Here is a 25,699-nt window from a genome sequence, read left to right on the forward strand (position 1 = left end):
CCTTTATCCAGGGCATCAGGAGAGGGATGCTTTGTCTATTTTTTTTCCTAAGGCGAACTTAAACACTGAGTGGCATGATAGAGTTAGTTTGAAGTTGTGGATGCTACATCCTCATTCGGTCTCATCATTCAATTTCTATGTCCCATGTCATGTCACTGCTACTTCTTTCACTGTGGCTGGTCATGGGATGGGGAGGAGGACAGTGCCATAATACTTCAAAAATAATTGTGTAACAGAATAAAATTTTTGAATGTCAACCTATGCTTCTTTCCCCCCTGTATTTCCTCCTATCCTAACACACCCCTGTGTTTGAAAAATTAGATCAAATGATTAACTCTGTATTCACAGAAGACAGCAGAAGTCAGTTCTTAGTTTTTGGATTCTAAAAGCTTAAATTTTAGAGGTGATGAAAAATCCATGGCATAAACAAGTATTTTTGGAAAAATTAGTAAGTAGTATAGTTAAGTCTTTACTCCCTTTAAGATTAAATAGATGTCCCAGATGAAGCAGGGAGTGTCAGAGGAGTGGCAAAAAGTTTGGTTTGGGGTTCCTGGAAAAGGGGCCTTTGGAACTACTGATCCCTGCTTTCCACTGACATCTGGGGCAGATTTATGAAATCCAATTACAGAGGACACTTGTAGTTCACACCTATCCCTTCCCTTTCTTGGAGAGAGCCCAGGAAAGCAGGAAACATGTCTGTTAGGTAAAGATGGTGGATTTGAGACCTGGTCATAGTTTTCTGGTGCTCAGTGCAGCACAGGTGAAGTGGAATATGTTGATGCCCCTGACAGTGGTATAATGCGGGGGCCTGATGCGGCGGGGACCAGACATGGCGGGGATCTCCCTTTTCCGCGTCCTGCGCGGAAAGAGAGATGAATGAACCGGTTCTAAGTGGAGGCGGCCAGGGATTGAGAAATAATAGAAATAAAGAAAACAAGACGCAGAAATAGATTCATGAAGCTGGGGCTGGGTGGGACGCCATCTTTCCTCTTTCATGGAGAGGCAGCATGACGACGGCCCTGAGCCACCCAGCAGGTTTATTTTATATCCCAAAAATCCAGGAAGTAACACCAAAACTTAGGATCAAAGGAGCTTATTTGCATTCTTAACTAGGCCCCAGCATTACTGGATTTACATATCTAGACCCGCCCCTGCTGACACCTGGGCTGCTATGAAGTCAGAACTGATTAACATGTCCAGCCTCATTGGGGAAGCATGTTCCCAGGGCATGACTCGGCCTAAGCCCTGAGTTCAGCTGATGATAATTAAGGAAATGCCCAGGTGCCTCCCAGGCGGCCCTCTACAGTATAAACCTGGCAGAGATAGTCCAGGCATCTGAAGAGGCCTTGTGGTTGGGGCAAGGGGTTCAAACAGTGACCTGCATGGACAGACAACATGCATACAGAATGAATGGCAATTTGGACACCACAGCAGAAACCTGCATGAGACAGTGTTGCATCTACCCCAACACCTTGTCACTATGCAGGCCAGCTACCTTTGGGAAATTTCTTGGCATTTCAATTTCAATCTAATGGCAGATGGGAACTCAAAATATAATGTTGGTTCACATATAGAAAGGGCTATGTTTGTGGAATGAGATTGTTATCTGCTCAGGTAGAAACATAGTGTGGGGACATGGGCACCAAAGGCCATGCCAGGAATAAAGTTGAACATGCAATCTGATTTAAATGTTATTCCATGGTAGGGACAGAAGAAATGACAAAAGAAATGGGAGAAACATGTCTTAGTATGAGCACATCCATTCTCAGCATGTGTGAGGAAATACAAAAAAATGGCTTAGGTCTGTCTCGGTGACTTCAGTTTATTTAAAAGGCAGGTGAGGCTAGGTTCACCCTGGCCTGTGTTGCCAAGGAAAACACGAGAGCTAACAAAGCTCACAGCAAGGCAGATGAGAGCTGTGGCTTACCCTTTGTAGGCCCTATTCTTAGAACTTGTCTGTGGAGTTGGCATTGACATTAATGAGACTACCGATGTGCAAGGTAAGCTTGCAACCACAGCTGGTTTTGACTAGGGGACCCCAATTTGGAACAGTATTTGAGAACCCAAGAGATAAAAAAAATGCCCTTGGTGTTTCTTAAAAATAACAATTCCTGGGTCTGACCCCATATCTATTATACCAGTATCTCCAAGGTAGGGGCTAAAGATTTATATTTTCCGTGTGCCTGTGAGGTAACACGTAAGATAAAACAGAGACAAGCCAATCATCATTTGGACATACATACAAGATATTTCCTAAGTATCAAAATGAGCAACAATTTGAGGTAGGGCCAAAGATATTGGTTCTGGAGAAGATTCCCTGGCTTTGAGTCCATGCCTTAGTCCCCTCTCCTCTACATCTTGGGATTGTTGTAAAATAATAGAAGAGCACCTGGAACATGACAGTATTTTATTGAAAATATATTTTATTGATTTCTGAGAGGAATGGAGAGGGAGAGCGAAATAGAAACATCAATGATGAGAGAGAATCATTGCTTCGCTGCCTCCTTCATGCCCCACACTGGGGATCCAGCCCGCAACCCAGGCATGTGCCCTGACTGGGAATCGAACCGTGATGTCCTGGTTCATAGGTCGCCGCTTAACCACTGAGCCATGCAGGACTGATAGCTTTTTATTAATGGCAGCTAGCAATATGATTCTTCTTTAACACCACCAGGAATGAAAAATTGAAAGCACATTTGTTGAAAAATAGCAAAAGCTAGCATTTCTACAGGTCCTTTATGGTTCTAAAATGTACGACCTTATTTACTATTCATAACTTGGAGATGTGGGCTGTGGAAACCCCATGTAGACAGGGAATTCCAGCCTCAGAAGAGTTGGGTAGCATGTCTAAAGTGTCCAGCTTGAAATTCTAGAGTGTCCCTTGCTTCTTGGAGTGATGGCATAATGGTAATATGTACTGAGCTGTACTTCTCGCACTTGAATGTTCACGGGAATCATCTGGGAACCTTGATAAACTACAGATTTTGATTCAATAGGTCTGAGGTGGGCCTGAGCTCTTGCGTTTCTTATTTTTTTAAAAAATATTTTTGTTGATTTCAGAGAAGAAGGGAGAAGGAGAGAGAGATAGAAACATAAATGGTGAGAATCATTGACTGGCTGCATCCAGCACCCCCCCCCCCCAACCCCACTGGGGATCGAGCCCACAACCCGGGCATTTGTCCTTGATGAGAATTGAACCCAGGACCCTTCTGTCTGTAGGCCAACACTCTATCCAGTGAGCCAAACTAGCTAGGGCTAGCAAAGAGGCATTTTAGGGTCTGTAGGTATGCTGCAATTATTACCCCGGCAAAAAAGAAGAGCTGGTTAATAGAGATGTCCAATTAATAGAATGCTGCATAAACCAGCTTTCAGGTTACTTTTGGTGATGATATCCAGATGAACTCAGAGAGATGACACACCAGAAACACATGGACCAATATTCCATTATTAGTCTTTGACCATATTGTTAGATTCAGTTTATCTATTCGGTGTCATAGAAGTCAAATGAACAAGTAAAAGCTATCACTTCAACCTGCAATTGAAAGGCTGTGTGGCAGATAGATTTACAGAGTATCTGCGATAGTATCAATCATATTAAAAATAAATGTTCAACTACACTTAGAAAGTATACTGTAAAAGAAATCAAACCATGGAGATGTATGTGTATGTTAAAGCCTTCACATATGTAGGAAAATATATCTGAGTGTGGGAGAATTGAACTACAGTTCACTGGCCTTTAATAAAGTTATTTAACTCTAATCCTTAGGTGGATCCAGAAAATCAAAAGTGCTTGATTCAGATAGACACCAGGTAAAATGAAAAGAAAAAGAAAGCCTAGAATTTCAGGAAAGTAATGCTACACAAGCTTTATCAAATCCTCCCTACCAACACTGTAATTCTCAATAAAGCTCAGCATGCCAGTTCTAACTAAAACAGGGACATGACAAGACAATAACTCTTAGAGCATTAGAGTAAGGCTCAATCAGTTTCCCTTCTCCCATTAGTGTTTTCACTAGGATTCTTCCAAAGCACCTGAGGGAGGCAAAGGGGTAATATAATTTATTTTAGGTCCATAGGGACTGGTTTTCTTTTCTTCCTTTTGTGGCTTCTTAAAATAGCCAGTATTGTAGGTACTGAACTTTTCTTTTAATATCCTAATTATGAAGGGGGAGGGGAGGGGTGAGTTACCTCTGTCATTTTGCTGATGGAGGGTCTTACCTTTACTTTGTAAGAAATGCAACACCTGAGAAGTGCAATAAAATGAGGCAAGACCCTCCATCAGCAAAATGATTATGACTTGTCTTTATTGCAGTTATTTGGAACTGAACTTGCAACATCTCTGAGGTATTTCTATATTTCCATTCATGAATCTGGTCATTGGCTGTGAGAAAACTGGTCTACATTGGACTTAGTTGGGGTAGCTGCATCCTCCTCCTGAGACTCATGGTTACGTAGAGGTGCAAGTGAGGAAGTGGAGACACATACAAGGTTTTTTTAAAAATATATTTATTGATTTCAGAGAGGAAGGAAGAGGAAGATAGAAACATCAATGATGAGAGGGAATCATTGATTGGCTGCCTCCTGCACGTCTCCTATTGGGGATTGAGCCCACAACCCAGGCATGTGCCCTTGACTGGAAACAACCTGGGACCCTTCAGTCCACAGGCTGATGCTCTATCCACTGAGCAAAACCAGCTAGGGCCACACTCAAGGTTTCTTAATGGTCAAGCTTGGAAATGGCACACTGTCATGTCTACTTTGTTCCATTGGTCAAAGCAATTAACATGGCTGCAATTAAAGTCAAGAGGTAGGGAAATATACTCTATGAGGATGATCTTAAAGTTACAGGCACAGGAATGGGGAAGATATGGGTTGTTATTGTAATACTAGGGGCCCAGTGCACGAATTTGTGCACCTTGAAAGGAACTGTGGGCCATGAGGCTGTGGTAGGCACAGGGGCGATTCTCAGCCCACCCTCCGCAACCCCACCCGGCCCCTCCTGCTGCGGCCCCCAGTCCCCTGTCTGTCGGCAACCCCGCTCCCGCTGCCACCACTCCCATGCGCTGATGGCACCAGCCCCTCTCGCACCCACTGATGGCACAGAGTGATTGGGGCTGGCACCAGCAGCGAGTGCGAGTGGGGCTAGTGCCAGCAGTGGGTGCAAGAAGTGGCTCTGGCAGCAGGTGTGAGCGGGGCAGTCACTGGCAGCAGGTGTGCGAGAGGCAGCTGCCAACTCCAATCGCCCCTCAGCCATAGGGGGAGGTGGAGAAGCCCTGAGGGGCAATCAGGGCTGGTAGCCACCTCTCGCATTCTGACCTGGTGCGGGGCATCGGCAGTGGGTGTGAGCGTCAGGCTGGACAGCAGCGCGTGGTAGCAAAGAATTTTTAGTAACCACCAGAGGCTCGCCCCGATGACAGTGACTGGTGCCCCGCCTTGGTCTGGCAACCCCGCTCACCTGCCTACCATCCTGCTGCAGCCGATGCCCACCATGTTCCGCACGTGCCCCCTGGTGGTCAGCGCATGTCATAGTGACCAGTTTGGTTGTTCTGCCATTTGGTCTATTTACATATTAGCCTTTTATTATATAGGATATCTTGATAGCGAGAAGCACCTGAAACAGATCTATTTTAAGTAAAAAATGACTTTCATAGGAAGACAAATATGAACAGAGTTGTCAGAAAAATACAGAATATTCAGTTATATATGAATTTCAGATCAACAATATTTTTTTCTGTGTAATATTTTTCTCATGCAATATTTACTGATTTGCTAGGGGCAAACTGGCCTACATGGGGTCCGTGCAATATTTTGGACTCATATTTATAGTAAATAATTAATTATTCATTGACAATCTGAAATTCCAATTCAACTCAGTGTCATGTTATTTTGTTCACTTAAATCCGGCAACTCTAAGGATGAAGCTATTGTGAGTGAGAACTACACCTCCAAGAAGCTAAGGAGGAACAACTCTCTGGTCAAGTAAGCTTTTCACACTGTTTTATTTCCTGCCTCCCAAGATGGTATACCGAGTTCATATATTTGATCTTCCCTATTTCCTGCCAATAACACAGTTTTTTGGCAGAGGTGATATTTGGCCAGTGCCAGTATGGTAACCAACTAGCAGCCTTTCTGAATAATTGGGCATCTGAATGATTGGTGTGTGCCCATGCAATACCAGCTGTTCAATGTTTTGATTTTCACTCCTGGTTCTTGGCAGACATGAAGGCACCTGAGTGTGAGTTAATGACATAGGTCCACTCAGAAAGCTCAGAATTTGGTACCTGACAAAGCATTAATCTTTTAATATGTCCCAAAATATTTATTTGAAAATGAAATTACACATTGTAAGAGGATAAGGGAAAATTATATAACCACTTCAGCAAATACAGAAGTTGGATGGTTACAGGAACTATGTTCCTTGGAGAGCAAATGTAAACATATCTGTTCTTCTCTATTAATTTCCTATTGCTAAATGATAAATTGTGATAAATAAATTGTGGTTTAAAACAGCACTCATTTATTTCCTCACAATTGTATGGATCCAGCTTGGCATGGCCAGGCTCTCAGCTCAGGGTATCACAGGCTGGAATCTAGGTGTCTGCCAGGCTGAGCTCTTATTTGGAGACTCTAGTGAAAAATCCACTTCCAAATTCATGTGTGTTTAGGCAGTTGGAAGGAGGCCAATGTCTCTGGGCCAGAGAGATGAAAAGGAAAATGAGAAGATGGAGTCGGAAAGAGCCTGGGTAGAAAGTGAATGCGATCATGTAGGGCCTCAGAGATCCCTGCACAAACTTGCTGTCACTTTGAGAAGAGAACATATAAGTTACACAAGATCCCGTTTTTATTTTCTTCAGATATATACCAAGAAGTGTCTTTGCTGGATCATATTATAGTTCTGTTTTTAATATTTTGGGGAAACTTCATATTGTTTTTCATAATGGGTACACCAATTTACATTCCTAGCAACAATGGTCTCTTTTCTCCATTCCCTTGCTACTCATTCTATATGTTATATTTTTGTTTGTTTGTTTTGTTAAACATCAACTGACTATCCCTTTCCATTGATTTTTAGAGAGAGTGGAAGGGATGGGGAGAGACAGAAAGTGAAACATCAATATGAGAGAGACATATTGATTGGTTGCCTCCCGCACAGAGCAAGCCTGCAATGGAGGTGAATGTCCTTGCCCATTATTGAATCTGGGACCCTTTAGTCTGTGGGCCGATGCTCTATCCACTGAACCAAACTGGCTAGGGCTCTACTTGTTATCTTTTGTCTTTTTGATAATAGCTATCCTAACAAATGCGTGGTGATAGATCATTATGATTTTGATTTGCATTTCCCTTATAGTGATGTTGAGCATCTTTTCATGTACCTGTGGGCCATTTGAGAAATGTCTGTTCAGGTCTTTTGCCCATTTCTTAATTAAGTTACTCGTGTTTTTAGTTTTGAGTTGTATGAGTTCCATATATATATATACTACAGGCCTGGTGCACGGGGTGGGGGTGGGGGGTCCCTCAGCCTGGCCTGCACCCTCTCGCAGTCTGGGAGCCCTTAGGGTATGTCCAACTGATGGCTTAAGCCCACAGCCTGGGGGTATCAGGCCTAAGCCAGCAGTCAGACATCCTTAGCGCGCTTCCACCACCACTGCTGTGCTCATCAGCCATGAGCCCAGCTTCTGGCTGAGCGGCGCTCCCCCTCTGGGAGTGCACTGATCACCAGGGGGCAGCTCCTGCGTTGAGCATCTGCCCCATGGTGGTCAGTGCACATCATAGCGACTGGTCATTGTGCCATCAGGCCAAAACCAGCTATCTGACATCCCCCAAGGGGTCCTGGATTGCAAGAGGGTGCAATGCCAGGCAGAGGGACCCCACCAGTGCATGATTGGGGCCAGGGAGGGACACAGGAGGTTGGTCAGCCGGGGAGGGACCGCGGGAGGGCTCCAAGGCATGTCCAGCCTGTCTTGCTCAGTCCCAACTGGCTGGACCCCAACAGCAAGCAAAATTACTGGTTGGAGCATCTACCTCCTGGTGGTCAGTGTACATCATAGCGAGTGGTTGAGCGGCCTTAGCATATAATTAACATATTATGCTTTGATCGATTGAATGGATGACTGGACATGGCATATTAGGCTTTTATTATATAGAATATATATATATATATATATATATATATATATATATATATATATATAATACATTTTTGTTGATTTCAGAGAGGAAGGGAGTGGGAGAGAGAGATTGAAACATCAGTGATGAGAGAGAATCATTGATCTGCTGCCTCCTACCAGGGATCGAGCCTGCAACCCAGGCATTTGCCCTTGACCAGAATTGATCCCAGGACCCTTTAGTGTGCAGGCTGACACTCTATCCACTGAGCCAAACTGGCTAGGGCCATTATATATTTTGGATATTAACACCTTATCAGATGCATGGTTTGCAAATATTTCCTCCCATTTTGTGGGTTACTTTTTCACTCTGTTGTTTGTTTCCTTTGTTGTGCAGACCTCATCTATAATAATAAAAACATAATATGCTAATTAGAACAGACATCCTTCTGGACATTCTTCCTTTTGGACAAAGCCGCAGCAGACGGGGGCAGAGGCAGAGGTGGCCTCTGTGATGGTGGGGGCCAAGGCCCTTGCATGAATTTCATGCATCGGGCCTCTAGTACCTCAAATAAAGTGTTAAATAGTAGGAGGGAATGTGGGCATCTTTGTCTTATGTCTTATAGTATTGATGCTTGTGGTATTTTTTTATTAAGTAAAATGCTGGCTTCAGGGCCTCTGTGTATATGTGTGTAATCATATATAAAAAAATTCATTGAATTTTTACCTTAGTCATAAATGGATGCTGAAGATTGTATTTCTGAGTGCCTTTTTAGCATCTCTATAGTTTATCCCATGATCTTTCTCCTGAGCCCTATTAATGCAGTGACCTAATTTAATAAGTTGCTTAATATTGAACCATTAATGCTATTTTTGAGAAAACTTCAATTGTTCATGAATAGATTACTGAATTCTGCTTGCTAATATTTTATTTAAGAATTGTTGCTTTGATAATCATAAATTAGTCTATAGATTTCCTTATTGTCCTGTTTCTATCAAGTTTAGGTATCAATGTTATACTCCCTTCATAAAAGTACTTTATAAATATCCCTTCTTTTTTTATGCTCTGAAGCCATTAAGTGACATTGGGTTTATTTGGCCTTTGCTGAGTTCACTGTGTTCCCTTGTATCTGGGCTTTCCATTTATGGTGGGAGTAGTTATTTGATAATTTTGTCTATTTCTTCTACCAATATTGGTCTATTTAGAGTGTTTCTTTCTATTTGTATCAATTTTAGTAAATCCTGTTTTTTACAACATTATCAATTTTACATGTTTTTCAAATATATTTGAAATGAATATTTTATTATTTTTCTATCACTTAGAATTCTGACAGGAAACAGGTAGCATATTTAACCTGGGCATTTTGAGGAATATATATATATATATATATATATATATATATATATATATATACCTAATATGCAAAGTGTCCCCCGGGAGTTCGACCAACCAGGAGTTCGATTGCTCACATGACATGCGCTGACCACCAAGAGGCGGTGTGGAATGAAGGAAGGCCCCGGCTGGCAGCCAGCAGCCTCTAGGGACCCTACCCATGCATGAATTTCATGTACTGGGCCACCAGTCTATAGTAATAATCTATAATAATAATAGGGTAATATGCAAATTGGTTGGGATGCCATCATGTAACGACAGATCAGCAGGCTGCGTGCACAGCAGGTGTGGGTGGGTGGGGACTTACAGTGTCAGGAACGGGAGTCAGGCCGTGGCAGAGGCCTCTGCACACCTGTGCTAGAGGTCCTGAGGTGTGCAGAGGTCTACAGGGCTCTGCTGCAGCCCAGCCCGGGGGTAGAGCCATGGTAAGGGCCTTTGTGCGCCTGTGCCAGGGGTCCACAGACCTCTGCCATGGCCTGGCCCAGGGGTCTGCAGGCCTCCCCTGGCTCTGGCCTACCTCTTTGGGGCAATCCATCGAGGATCCCCGGATGGGTGGGAAGGGCCTACCTCTTTGGGGTGATGGATCCTGGGGCTCCCACACTGTGATAGGGCACAGACCAGGCTGGGTGACCCCCCCCCCCCAAGTGCACAAATTTTAAATAAAAGGACAATGTAGAAACATGTGGGCAAGGTTTAAGAAAATAAAAGAGGGCCCAGCTGGCGTGGCTTAGTGGTTGAGTGTTGACCTATGAACCAGGAGGTCATGGTTAGATTCGTGGCCAGGGCACATGCTTGGGTTGCAGGCTCGATCCCCAGGGTAGGGTGTGCAGGAGGCAGCCGATCAATGATTCTCTCTCATCCTTGAGTTCTATCTCTCTCTCCCTATCCCTTCCTCTCTGAAATAAATAAAAACATATTTAAAAAGAAAAGAAAATCCAAGAGGAATTGTACAGAATTCTTGGGTTGTAAGAGTAAGGAGCTATTACCAGCACAGGGAAGGGGCAAAGAGATGAACTGAAGGAGGGTGGTTTTATATGAGGGCCACCTGACACAAACTGTAGCTTTCAGAGAGGAAAAGCAGCCAATGCAAACTAACCTAGAGGGAGGGTTCTTAGGGGGATTAATATCCACTGTCATTTTCTTAGCATTCTCTGCTTTTCAATTTGGCCAAACCCAAAGGTAAAACAGAGAACAAGGAAACTTTCAACTTTTATGAGTCAACCCTCCCTCAGCACAGGGCTGGGAAAAGAAAAGAGGGGGAAGCAAATGGGAAAAATCCATCACCATTATAAAACTTCAGTTTTTTAATGGATACTTTACCTACATCATTTCTTATTTTGTATATTTTGTCCATTCTTTTCTTGATTGGGTTAGCTAGTGGTTGATCTATTTTATAGATTTAAAAATAGCTTATCTATTCCACTGTCTTGCTTTTTTCAACCTCATTAATTTTTTTATCTTTATTATTTCATTTCTTCTTTCTTTTTATTTACTTTTTTCTCATCTTTTTGGTTGGAGGAATAATTTGTAATATATATATATATATATATATATATATATATATATATATATATATTTACTTCTATATTTATCAGTACATAAAGCTACGAAATTTTCTGTGCACTAACTGTATCCCAAGAATATCACTTCTGTCATGTCCTTTATAAGTTCCTTCCTTTGAATTTCCTGGGTTCCTAATCTTACAACTGGCAATGCTGGAAATTGTAAATAAGCCTTTTGAGAAACACTAAAAATCAGTAATTCTTTGCTACATGTGAACAAGTACCCACTTGCAGGATGAATACAAAGAAAACTGCAGTCCTTTAATTGTGAGAATTGGTGCTTGTGGGTTGGCATACAATTACCAGTAACAGCTTTATAGATGTTGTGAAGAGGTGCTGTGGCTCAAATCATTGTGGTGAAAGTAACAAAGTGTTCAGGAAGCTGCGTTACTTGCCTGGACACTGGCTTCAATAAAATGAAGATACTTATATCAAAGTGTGGCGATAGAAATTGCTTCCCCAAATGTGATAATAGAAAAAGAAATTCTGTATTTCTTAATTAATGTTACTTTATTAAAAAGGTGACTTTAAATATACCTGTGCATTATAATAATAAATTAAATATTAAAACAGGACATTTGAATATTGTCCCCAATAAGTTTTCTATATATTAAAGTTGGAAGAAATATATTTTGGGGGGAGGTTAGTGCACAGAAAATTTCTTAGCTTTATGTACTGATAAATACACTAATAGAAGTAAAAAAATTAATTATAAATTAATTATCCAACTACAAAGGTGAGACAAAAAGAACAAAAAGAAAGTAGAAAGAAACTAATAAAGATAAAAACAAAATTTAACGAGGTTGAAAACAGACAGTGTATATAGGGCTTGCTAATCACCTTAATTTGAATTTAAATATGAGTGCTGTCTCCTACAAACTGTTTTCTTTGGAAAAGTTACTTAACTTCCAAAACCATGCTTACCTCACTGATAAGTTGGGAATATTGATTATTTCTGTCTTATGGGACACTGTTATATTTAGTAGTTTTACATGTAAAGTACTTATTATGGTGTTTGACACATATATTCATATAGTAATTAGAGGTTAATTACTATACAGTTATTATTGTATGTTTGTATCTTCTTTGACTGTTGACTGTACTGGAATTCCAGGAATCATGGGACCAAGTCATACTTTCTGCCAATCTTCCTTCACAGTGCTGAGCACAGAGAAGTTGCTCCATAAATATTTTCTGGAGGGATCATTTTTCACCTCATAATGGTAAAGCACAGTGTAAGGCAGAAATTTAAGGAGGGGGTACAATAAGTGATAGCGCTAAATTTAAAATGGAAGTTCCAGATAATTAAGCAATTTGAGGGTAACCCATTAGACTATAATTAATAGAGGAGTTCAGCCCTAGCTGGTTTGGCTCAGTGAATAGAGTGTCAGCCTGCAGACCAAAGGGTCCCGGGTTCGATTCCGGCCGAGGACACATATATTCTCTCTCATTATTGATGTTTCTATCTCTCTCTCCCTCTCTTTTCCTCTCTGAAATCAATAAAAATATATTTAAAAAAATAATAGGGGATTTTATGGAGGCAGCATTATGTAATGGACAGGACAAATGCTTTGTAGTTAGACGTGCATTTTAATTCTATTACCAAGTTGTGTGTCCTTGGGGAAGTTATTTGACAACTCTGAGCTTCAATTTTCACATCTTTTATAAGACTAGAGGCCAGTTCAAATGAAGATTCGTGCAATAGGCCTTCCTTCCCCTGTCTGCCAGCATTGGTTTTCCTCTGGCACCCGGGACCCAGGCCTTCGCCCTGGCCGCAGCTGAAAAGCCAAGCCTCGAGGCTAGGCGTCTCCACTCCAGCCACAGTGAGGCTTGGCTTCTTCACTCCAGCCGCAGCAGAGAAGCCAAGCCTCTTCAGTCTTCAGTCGTCTTCAGTCTTCAGTCTTCACTCAGGCCGGAGCCCTCAGTCTTTGCTCCACACCTGCATATGCAAATTAACCCAACATATTTGTTGGGTTAATTTGCATATTCACTCCTGATTGGCTGATGGGTGTCTCAGAGGTATGGTCAATTTGCATCTTTCTCTTTTATTAGTGTAGATATGAAAACAAAATAAAAAGACATTAAAAGAGCCCAGCATGTGTGGTTTAGTGGTTGAGCGTCGACCCATGAACCAAGAGGTCATTGGTTCGATTCCTGGTCAGGGCACATGCTCAGGTTGTGGGTTTGATCCCCAGTAGGGGTCGTGCAGGAGGCAGCCAATTGATGATGTTTCTCATCGATATTTCTATCTCTCTATTTCTTTCCCTTCCTCTCTCTCTAAAAATCAATAAAAACAAATTTAAAAAAGACATTAAAATGGCTAGTGAATAATACTTTTCTGAGGATTAATTGAGAAATTATGTGAGTGTATGTGTCTGTGTAGTATGTGGCATATAGCAAACATCCATTCAGTGTTTCTTGAAAGACCTTCCTTTTGAACTTAAATGAAATTTAGATCCCAATTTTAGTTAAACTAAGTTGACAAAGAAGTGGTTCCTTAACAATGAGCAAAGACTAGTCCTATAGTCATTTTTCATGAAGTTCATTGTGTGATTTTTATTCTATTTTGTATCCTTTTCTTATGATCTAAAATGTGGTATACAGTTTTGATAAGGATGACTTTAGCTTTTCATAATTCAAATGTCCTGAAGAGGAGAGAATATAAAATATAATGGACTTATTATGAGTTGCATTAGAAACAGAAGAAAGCTAATACTCTTGCTGTTAAATCTATATATGGAAAGTTGTGATCCTTAAGACCAAAAGTGATGCTGCTAGGCTATTATCAATGATACATGCACTTAGAGTTGCTTGGAACTAGACATGTGAATTTTTTCAGCTCTCCTTGTGACCAGACATAGTTTTCTCATTCATTCCATTTGTTGCTTACAACATTTTGGTTTATCTTTTTGAGCTGTATTTGATACATAAATAGCTGCCAATAAAGGCATGTCAAATAAATATTTTCCCCAAACTCTGATACTACTCTTTCGGGAAAAATAGTTTTATTATTACTCTTTGGTTTATTTTTATATTTTAATCCTCATTTGAAGATATTTTTTCCATTGACTTTTAGGGATAGTGAAACAGAGAAGGGAAGACAGAGAGAAACATTGATGTGAGAGAAACACATCGATTGGTTGCCTCCTGCAAGAGCCCCGACCAGGGCTGGGGCTGGGGAGGAGCCTGCAACCAAGATACATACCCTTGACCAGAATCGAACCCGGGACCCTTTGGTCCACAGGCCGATGCTCTATTCAATGAGCAAAACTGGCTAGGACTATTATTACTCTTCTAATGTGACAGAAGCTTCCCTATCAAAAGAGGATAATAAACTATGGTATTGATAGTCTGAGCCATCCTTTGTCACCTGTGAAGCAATTATGCTGGGAAATAGCTGACAGAATGAACCACTTTCTTGTGAGTACATCAAAGTTTATCAAACAAACAAACTCTCCACAACTAAGCCCAACTAATGGGTATGTACTGCAAAAATATTCTGTTTCAGGAGCAGAAACTCAGGTGCTTTAGAGATTCTTTTTTCCTCCTCTAGGTATTTTTTTTTACATTGATGAATGAGAAGCTGCCGTTGAGCTATAATTACTGTCTGAAAAGTTATTTACTGGCGGTTGAATACATTTCTAATATCGATTATCCTGAAGGGATACAGTGAGTTCATAAAATGCTTTTCTACTTTATTAAGTTCTAGAATCTCAAGAAATGGTGAAGCAAATTTCAGACTTTGTCAAGCAGAGAACAAAGAAATGGTTAAAATGTCTGATGTATAAAGATTCCCAGAAACTTACTTAACTATAGAGGAATCAATATAAGCTATTGAAAGAAAAGAAGGAATCTTCATATTTTGAACTACTGATGAAGGAAAAGAATAAAAGAATGAACAAATGCAAAGTAAAAAAATTAAGTGATAATTCATACTGAATACAGTGTACAATATCAAGAAAACAAATAAAATGTATTTGTGAAGTTCATGGGAATATAATTTAGGGTTGTAATATAAAAAGTTTCATAAGTTAATAAGAAAAATTTAGTATTATTGTTCATTTGTGAACAACTCATGGAAATGAGGGTAGAAAATGCATTTCTATTTATAGCTCTATATATTCTTATTACAATGTTTATTTCTCAACTCAAGTCCAATAAGAAGTATATATTGCAAAGCCTATTTAAAACAGATAAATATGTATCTCTCTATATTTCTTTATCGGAATATATATATATTATATATATCAGATGTATATATTAAATAAAACCTTTAAAATTAAGTATGGGAATTTTATATAAGTAGGTCTTAGATGGAGTATAAGATCATAGTAGTCAAATCTCTAGCTCTACTCTGGTAATTATAGTTTGTTATATTTTTTCAAAGTATCACTTACATTTTCTCTCCAAGGGTTTGGCACTGCTGAATTTCATCAACATAATGTTCTAACTTTTTGCCTTTTTGTACCAATGGTATAATTTTAAATCTAGTCATTTCCTATTTTTACCCTATGAGTGGGCTTTTTAATCTCACCTATCCACCCAAAGCTATCCATCCAAAGCTAATACAGAGGGATAGATATAGGATTCATTTAGGTTTATCTCCTTAAAAAGCAATTTCTAACACTGCAATGGAAACTCCTAAGATATGGCACGTATTTCATAGAGAGAGTGATGTCTATAGATAAAAGGGGTTGGCACATGCAACTGCATGACTTAAGACAGAGAGTCCCCCAAACGCCTAAAAAATGAGTTTTAAATCAGGTCTAAATCATCTAAGACTCTTAGCAAAAAATATTCAATTATTAGCTCTTCTAAAAATTTATTCACTCTTATAATGGACAAAGGCAAAGACAGTGGGATGAGGAGCATAAGGCAGCAGTTCCTGGTAGGACTTTGCCCATTTCTTGGATGGGGATATCCGGGTTCTCTTTATATATTCAAACATGGCTCTCATCAAAAGACTTCATGGTAAGAAATAATGAGTGATCACAAGACAAGTGTATTTAAGTGGTTTATCCTGTTGTCTAAATGAGAGCCATTACATCCTGTGAATCCACAGGGACAAGGGTTGTATTTAGCATCCAGCACTCTCTTTAGTGACATATCTTGTGCACATTGTGGCCAAAGACAACTTAAATCACAGAAAAAAGCTACCATTGAAGATTATTAGTATATTGAGATTTTATGTATAAATCAGCTCAGTGCATTCTTATTAGAAACTAGTAGCCCGTTTGCATGAAGATTCGTGCAATAGACCTTCATTCACCTGGCTGCCTGCACCAGTTTTCTGCCTGCACCGGGGACCCAGGCCTTGGCTGTGGCCACCGCCTTCTGCCTTTTTCAGGGTCGGGGCTTGGCCCCGGGCAGTGGCCTTGGGCTCGGCCGCACCCAACATCCCTGCTAAGGATCGCAGGAGCCGACCCCCAGTGGTTTCCTGCAATCCGTGCAGGCTCCCCGCTGGTGCCCAAGGCCGGGAAAGCCTCCGCCCGAGGCTTTTCTGGCCTTGGGCTCGGCGGCACCCAGCATCCCTGCTACCGATCGCAGGAGCCGACCCCCAGTGGTTTCCTGCGATCGGTGCAGGCTCCCCGCTGGTGCCCAAGGCCGGGAAAGCCTCGGGCGGCTTTCCTGGCCTTGGGCTCGGCCGCACCCATCATCCCTGCTACGGATCGTAGGAGCCGACCCCCTGGTCATTGCCTGGATCTGTGCAGGCTCCCTGCTGGTGCCCAAGGCCGGGAAAGCCTCCGCCCCGAGGCTTTCCCGGCCTTGGGCTCCACCACACCCCAACGTCCCTGCAACGGTTTCCTGGTGGGCGTGGTTGGTGGGCGTGGCTCGGACGGTGGGCGTGGCTTGGGCGTAGCGAAGGTGCGGTCAATTTGCATATTTGTCTATTATAAGGTAAGATGAGGAAAGCCAGGCTCAGGGAAATTAAAAGAAAAGGTTACACACCCATATACTGGAAAATTCAAACTCAAACCCTTATCCCCTGACTCCTAGTCTTGGATTCCTTCCTGTACACATCACTCTTCATTCTCTGGGAAGAATATTAATTAGTTCTCAGCCCCATTTCATCCATAGCTTCTTCAGTGCTACTGTTACTACTACTATTCATTCTAGCTAACATTTATAAAGTACTCACTATGTCTTAGGTCCTATTTTAATTTACTTACATATGTTAGCTAGTGTAACAAAAACTCCAAGATAAATAATCATTATAACCCCCCTTTCAGAGGTGAGGACATTGAAACTCAAAAGAGTTAAGTAACCTTACTCAAGGTCATAGTGCTGGTAACTATTTTATTAGAAAAAAATTAAAAATCCTCATCTGAGGATATGCTTTTATTGATTTTTGAGAGAGAGAAAGAGAGAGAGAGAGAGAGAGAGAGAGAGAGAGAGAGAGAGAGAGAGAGAGAAGCATTAATTGGTTGCCTCCCACATGCACACTGACTGGAGATCAAACCTGCAACCTAGGTATGTGCCCTGATTGGGAATTAAACTTATAACCTTTTGGTGTATGGGATGATGCTCTAACCAACTGAGCTACCCAGTCAGGGCAACTACAAACTATTTTCATAAAATAAATCCCTTAAACATTCTCACACGCACACACACACACACACACACACACACACACACACACATGCTGAATGAACACAGTCAATGATTTATGTTCAAAATGTGATGGAAGCAATTTATTTAAGACTGTTCTCAAAGGACCTTTGCAGGAAATTTCTCTGACCAGAAGAATTGTGCGATTTGCACAATAATTCCAAGAATAAATACTCATTTAAACCCTGCATTATTGTTTCCCTTTCCACTTACCTCTCTTCCTCCTTTTTATTCTCCTCTTCTCTACCTCAGTTACACTCTGCCTTCTCCATTTTCTCCTATCTTTCACCATCTCTTCTTTCTTCCAACTTTTTTCTTCAGAGTGCTCATGACCCTCCCTCCTAAATAGTCCCTTTATAATCATCTGGGTCATTTGTTCCTTTTCCCCAAGAGTTAAATTGTTAGTTGACTTTTTTATTCTTACTGGAGACAACAACTAAAATTGTGGGAGACAACAACTGAATCAATCTCTCAAATAACTTGCTTTTTTTTTTCTTTTGGATGATGCCATTAATTACAGTAGTCAGTGCCTTGCCTTACTTATAACAAATGCAACCAAAAACCTTTAATCCTTATCTGCTCCAAACCATGCCTTGTGAAGTTCAGTGAATTGTTCACAATGCTGAAAAGCAGATGTAATTTTGTTTTTGCCTTTCCTCGGCTATTTTTTTGGCTTATTCTGTTTCAGCATTTTAAAGTGCTGTGGCTTTCAGACATAACTGTGTTTAAGGAAACTAAAACATATGCACCGTGAAAAGGATGGAAATGAAAACTTTGAAAGTAATGCTTCCAAAGGAATGATGACAAGAAAAAAAATCATTCAGAGGAAGATATAACTCTTACTATATTAATAATAACTTATAAATATTTTGATAGATTTGAAGTGTGGTTGGGGAGATATTAATTCAAGATTGCTTCTAAGGAATGTGAAACAGAAAATGAGAATGGTTTTGGATTAATTATCATGTGATAGAATTTATTTAAGAAAATAATGCACACATATTTGTAAAGAGGTAATAGAAGTGGGAAATTTAATCAGCTTGGGTCCACTTTCACATTTGCTTTTCTAAAACTGAGGTATTAAGAAATATCTAAGAGATTACTTTTCAAATGAATGCTATCTATCACTTTAAAAGATTCAAAAATTGGATGAGGATTACTTAAAGGATTATGATAAAGAGAGCAGAGGAAGGGATAATTTGTCTTGAAATGATGCTTATAGGGAAAGATAACATAGCAATTAGTGGAAGCTGAAATGGTCTGACCTTTTGGAATAGGGGTGACTAAGGTTGGACACCCAGAGCTATTTTGGGGAAAATCAGTCAACAGATGTTTCTAGCATGATTTGGCAAATGTAAAGTTCAAATTGTTACTTAGAGCTGAGGTGGGCAGCATGATAACAGAGAACAGAAGCATTAGAAGTAGCTATTGGCCGCCCTCATCTGGAATATATTTGCATAGACTTCTGCAAATATTTGGATTTTCAGCCTTTATACTAGTGCTTACCAAGAGATGCTAAAGAGAACTAGCAACTGCTAGGACTGCCGGTGGTGAGAGGAGGAGAAAAAGAAGGCTCAATGCTTTCTGTTTGTCCAGAACAGTTTTAGGACAATGAATGTGTTAGCATAATATTTAAAACTCTGTTTTTAGAGTTTATCCATAGCTCAGGGATATCTTGTTAGTTAACTAAAAAATTTGTAAGTTTTTGAGAGATGTAGAGACTTTTATAATAAAGAAAACATTGAGTAACAGAATGTATAAAAGTTAAATTACGTTTGCTGGGATTTGTTTTAGGAGAAAGTAAGAGTCATAATACATGGTTAGTGATTGTTCAGAATGTCTAAATCTATAAATTGGAAATGAGATTTTATACCAGTAAATGCCTCATGTTACTTTACTATAAGTATCAGTCAGTGAATCTGAAACTTTATGTGAGATATGTAAAGGGCAGTAATAGTATTAACTTTACCAAGGAAGAAAGTCATTACCTGAATATCACCCCTTAAATCAGTAGAACAGCCGAAACCGGTTTGGCTCAGTGGATAGAGCGTCGGCCTGCAGACTGAAAGGTCCCAGGTTCGATTCCGGTCAAGGGCATGTACCTTGGTTGCGGGCACATCCCCAGTGGGGGGTGTGCAGGAGGCAGCTGATCAATGTTTCTCTCTCATCAATGTTTCTAACTCTCTACCCTCTCCCTTCCTCTCTGTAAAAAATCAATAAAATATATTTAAACAAATCAGTAGAACAATTGGGGTTATTTAGCCCACAGCTCTGTGTCAGCTCTCATATTACTTTCCAGTTCTGCTTCTCAGAAGTGTGTTGTAATCTGTACAGTTTCAGAGGTCTTTGACAAATTCAAAGGTTCAATGAGGTGTGACACCACTGTGTTGAATCATTTAGTATTATTTAAAATCTAGCATTCCACCATTTCCATAGATGAATCTTAAGAAGGAAAATGTGAAATTATAAAATTTGAGATAAGTTGATTGAACTAAATAATAAAGGTATTAGATGGTGCTTTCTAAGGCTTTGGAGTCATGATTTAGAAAAGATAAAGTGTGTTGATATGAGAAGTTAATATATGATAACAATGGCATTGAAAATCCATGGAGAAAACATGGATTGATGATAGATTAGGTAGTGGATTGTGTTAATAAAACTAGTTTATTTTATGGAACTTATTTTATATAAAACCCATGTGTGCATAATCAAGATGGATTAATATCTAAATATGAGTGAATTTTTGCTTAATCCCTTCACTTTTTTCCACTCCTCCACCCAACCCACTTCCCCTCTGACAGCTGTCAGTCTGTTCTATGTATCTATAAATCTGTTTCTATTTTTTTGTTAAATTATTTTGTTTATTAGATTCTACACATAAGTAAGATCATATGGTATTTGTCTTTCTCTGACTTGCTTATTTCACTTAGTATAATACAGGCAGTTCTTGGGTTATGTCAGACTTGATGTACATAATTTCGTGGTTACGTCGCTATCTTCCATTTATTTTTTAAAAAGAAAAAGTTCCGTCATTTCGACGTATGCACATATGTGCTTTATGTTTTTTATTATTTATTTATCATAAGTAAAGGTCAGGGATTTTTATCTTTCCTTTAATTTTTTTTACTGTTTCACTTCTTTACTGCTGTGTATGTGCTTCATGTGAGTGACGTAGGTGCTTATGTATGTGGGTTCTGACTTACGGCTAAAATCGCGTTACGTCACGCTGTAGGAACGGATCTCCGACGTAACCCGAGGACCTACTGTACTCTCCAGGTCCTTCTATGCGGTTGCAAAATGTAAGATTTCCTTCTTTATTATGGCTGAGTAGTATTCCATTGTGTAACAGTACCACAGCTTTTTTATCCACTTATTTCCTGATGGGCACTTGAACTGCTTCTAAATCTTGACTATTATAAATAATGCTGCAATGAACATAGGGGAGCATATATTCTTTCCATTTAGTGTTTTGGGTTTCTTCGGATATATTCCCAGAAGTAGAATTGCTGGGTGAAAAGGCAGTTCTATTTTTATTTTTTTGAGGAAAATCCATACTTTTTTCCCATATAGACATAGACAACAGTATGGTGAAAGCCAGAGGAAAAGAGAGGTGGGGGGAGGAGAAGAGGGATGACGGGGAATAAGTGGGGATGGAAAGAGACTTTACTTTGGGTGATGGATACACGATGCAGTGTGCAGATGATGTTTTGTTGAATTGTACATCTGAAATGTGTATGGTTTTATTAACCAATGTCACCCCAATAAACTCAATAAAAAATTCTAAACAGAAAAAAATATGAGGGGTAAAACTATAAAATTAATAGAAGAAAAGTTAGCGGTATTTGGGAGCCATAGGGGTGGGAAGAAATTCTTTTTAAAAAAATATATACTTTTATTAATTTCAGAGAGGAAGGCAGAGGGAGAGAGAGATAGAAACATCAATGATGAGAGTGAGCCTGAACCTGGGCATGTGTCATTAACTGGAATCAAACCCTGGATCCTTCAGTCTTCAGGCCGATGCTCTATCCACTGAGCAAAACTGGCTAGGGTAAGAAATCCTATATAATAAAACCTAATATGCTAAGTGTCTGACCATTCGTTCAACCGTTCGACCAGTCGCTATGACGTGCACTGACCACCAGGAGCCAGACACTCCGACTGGTAGGTTAGTTTGCTGTTGGTGTCTGGCCTATCGGGACTGGGTGAGATGGGCCAGAAATGCCCTGGAGCCCTCCCACGGTCCCTCCCAGGTCTTGATGGTGAACTGATGGGGTCCTTCGGCCTGGCCTGCACCCTCTCATAATCTAGGACCCCTTGGGGAATGTCAGAGAGCCAGTTTTGGTCCGATACCTGCAGGCCAGGCTGAGGGACCCCATGGTTCACGAATCCGTGCACCAGGCCTCTAGTTCTTAAATAAAATTCCTAAAGTTTATATGCTTTAGAAAGCACACTGGAACAGCCATTCTGAAAAAAAATCTGATGGCATTTAGTAAAATTAAGTGTTTACATACTCTATGTCCTTGTCCTTGCATCTCTCTCCAGGATATGTAGCCCAGAGAATTCTCACACAGGTCCCTAAAGAAAATATTTCAATGGAAATTTGTCACTGGGTTGTTTTTGATAACAAGATGTTGGAGACAACTACTTATTATGGTAGTCATTTTGTGATATATATGTGTATTAGATTATCATATTATACACTTTTAACTTACACAATGTTATATGTCAGTTTTATTTCAATGAATCTGAAGAAAAACAACAAGTTAGAAGTAGATGAAGACCTTAGTTAGAAATGAGTACAATTTGATTGATGCATGCTATGGAATGGTATATGAATCAGTTAGAAAAACTAGATCTGCTTATGTAATTATAGACAACTCATAAAAACAAAAAGAGAAAAATTAACATGCATGCATATAATACAATACACATAAAAGTATATATCTAGAATATTAGAAAATTAGTGAATGACAGAGGATAGAAATAGTGAACCAGATAAAAGAGAATCATGAATACGTAGACCAAGAGATTCACCTTCCAGGGATGAAAGATGAAAATGTTCCATGAATTATGGAGTATGATGAATTCAAACTCCTGTACGCAAAAAGCAAAAGGAATCAAACAACCTAATAATTAGTGACTTATATGTTCAGAGGATCTAGGTGTTATTTAGACAAGGAGAGATTTATTTAGCCTAATGACCTCAAGCAAAGCAGATGGCATAATGAAGAGGAGCATCCTGGTAGGCTGGAAAAAAATGAAAGATGCAGTATAAAAATCTGGGGTTGAGTCTTGAATTCTGGCAATACTATGTCAACTTTGCAAATCATTTAAACTCTCTGTCTCAGGTTCTTGATGTATATGTAGGAAATAATAATAACATACCACATACATAATAATAGTGTGTTATGCATGCATTTTTTAAGGATCAGAAAATGTTATTATATTATTAATATATTACACTAGGAGCCCAGCGCATGTAATTGTGTGGCCCCGCCCTGCCTTGACACCCTAACATCTCCACATAGAGCTCCAGTGCTCCTGGCCCAGCCCCTGACCCCTCTGGCCTTCTCTGGCCGCTTCAAACCCTGCCCTCAGTCCCTCTAGTCACCTCGTGCTGGTCCCATCTTCTCCAGGTGCCTCCCCACTTCCACCCCATCTCTGGAGCAATGCAGCAGCTCCACCCCGTTGTGGGTCCAGAGGAGAGCATGGAAGCCTCCCACCTGCTGTGCTGTGCTCCATACCCTGGCAGGTGGGCAGCAGGGCGCTCTGAGTGTGAGCGGTGGGTGGCAAAGGACTGATGAGGAGGGCGCTACAGGCTCTCACCCCCGCCCTCCCTGCCATGGGATGGTCTACCTCCTCCGGGTGCCTCCCCACTTCCACCCCATCTCCGGATCAATGCCTTGCCACACATGCACAGGCAACCTCCTGCAATTGGTCGTGATGTTATGGAGTAATGGAAAATTTACATATTCCTCTATTATTATATAGGATTATTATAAATTTATTTTGTCCATAAATGTGTTTTAATTTTTTAAATATATGTCCCATATATTTAAAAAAATATATATATATACTTTTATTGATTTCAGAGAGGAAGAGAGAGATAGAAACATCAATGATGAGAAAGAATCATTGATCGGCTGCCTCCTGCACACCCCCTAGTGGGGATCGAACCCTTGACTGGGAATCAAACCTGGGACCCTTCAGTCCGCAGGCCGATGCTCTATCCACTGAACCAAACCAGCTAGGGCCATAAATAGGTTCTTTTTATTTTTATTTTCTAAAGTTTTACATATGTCTCCCTTTTCCCTGATTGACCCCCTGTCTCCTTCCACCCCTGAAGGCAAGCCCCCACTACTCCAGTGTCTATGTCCATTGGTTATGCTAATATGCATGCGTACAAGTCCTTTGGTTGATCTCTAATCCTCCTGCCCCCACCATTTGTCTCTGGATCTATTTTTGTTCATCAGTTTATGTTGATCATTATATCCCACATATGAGTGAGATAATGTGATATTTATCTTTCTCTGACTGGCTTATTTCACTTAGCATAATGTTCTCCAGTTCCATCTATGCTGTTGCAAATGGTATAAGTTCCTTCTTTTTTATAGTGGCGTACTATTCCATTGTGTAGATGTACCACAGTTTTCTAATCTACTTATCTGCTGATGGGCACTTAGGCTGTTTCCAAATCTTAGCTATTGTAAATTGTGCTGCTATGAACATAGGGGATATAGTCCTAGAAGGGGTATTACTGGGTCAAATGGGAGTTCCATTTTTAACTTTTTGAGGAAACTACACAGTGGCTGCTCCAGTCTGCATTCCCACCAGCAGTGAAGAAGGGTTTCTTTTTTTCCACATCCTTGCCAGCATTTGTCGTTTGTTGATTTGTTGATGATAGCCACTCTGACAGGTGTGAGATGGTACCTCATTGTTGTTTTGATTTGCATCTCTTGGATGATTAGTGACTTTGAGCATGTTTTCATATGTCTCTTGGCCTTCTGTATGTCCTCTTTCGAAAAGTATCTATTTAGGTCCTTTACCCATTTTTTGATTGGATTGTTTATCTTCCTTTTGTTAAGTTGTATGAGTTCTCTATAAATTTTGGAGATCATAAATGTGTTTTTAAATGAAATACCATAAGAATAGAAAATAGAGGCATTGCTTGTAGTGTGGCTAAATATTATATAACTAGAGGCCTGGTGCACGAAATTTGTGCATGGTGGGGGTGTCCCTCAGCCCAGCCTGCACCCTCTCCAATCTGAGACATCCTTTTCACAATCCAGGACAGCTGACTTTTAACTGCCTCTGCCTGCCTGCCTGATCACCCCTAATCACCTCTGCCTGCTGGCCTGATTGCCCCCTAACCGCTCCCCTGCTCGCCTGATCTCCCCCAACTGCCCTCCCCTGCTGACCTGATCGCCCCCAACTGCCCTCCCCTGCTGGCCTGATTGCCCCCTAACTGCTTGCTCCCCCTTGCCGGCCTGATCTCACCCCTAACTGCTTGCTCTCCCGTCGGCCTGATCTCACCCCTAACTGCTTGCTCCCCTGCCAGCCTGATCGCCCCTAACTGCCTCTGCCTCTGCCCCCGCCACTGTGGTTTTGTCTGGAAGGAAGTCGGACGTCTGGAAGATGTCAGGTCAACCTGGTCTAATTAGAATATTACCCTTTTGTTAGTATAGATGACATTTGATTCACACATCTATTCATAGACACATACATACAGATGTGCATACATACACACATATATGCACATATATTCATACACATAAATTCTAGATATACAATTTATTTCTTGTTCTGACACCCAGAATCCTCCATTCTTACTGTCACTTCTGTGCGCCAACCAGCCCGAGCAGACTGCTTGCAGCTTCCTCAACCTACCACAGGTTTTCTTTCCTCCAGAGATTGCTAACCCCACTTCTGAAAGCCCTTGTTCCGTCTGACCTGCCCAACTTTTACTCTATTGATTTAGCTTCCGAGTCATCTCTTTAGGGAAGTTATTTTTGAGCCCCAGGTAGTCACAA

The 25,699-nt window shown here is 40.6% G+C and overlaps 1 protein-coding gene across 6 annotated transcripts in view; it reads left to right on the top strand.

Annotated features, from left to right (window-relative positions):
- The window catches only part of LOC307095111 (melanoma-associated antigen B18-like), a 404,753-nt gene that overhangs the window by 128,460 nt on the left and 250,594 nt on the right, over positions 1–25,699 (top strand). The window contains exon 2 of one of the 6 annotated variants that reach the window (XM_079764275.1): positions 5,915–5,979. The exons of 4 other annotated variants lie outside the window; for them this stretch is intronic. The gene's annotated coding sequence lies outside the window, so the exon portion shown is untranslated. Of the gene's footprint in view, positions 1–5,914; positions 5,980–21,651; positions 21,718–25,699 lie in introns of those variants that run through there. One more of the 6 variants, XM_079764279.1, reaches the window with a different exon arrangement.

The sequence above is a fragment of the Cnephaeus nilssonii genome (assembly GCF_951640355.1).
Source record: "Cnephaeus nilssonii genome assembly, chromosome: X".
Classification (NCBI taxonomy): domain Eukaryota; kingdom Metazoa; phylum Chordata; class Mammalia; order Chiroptera; family Vespertilionidae; genus Cnephaeus; species Cnephaeus nilssonii.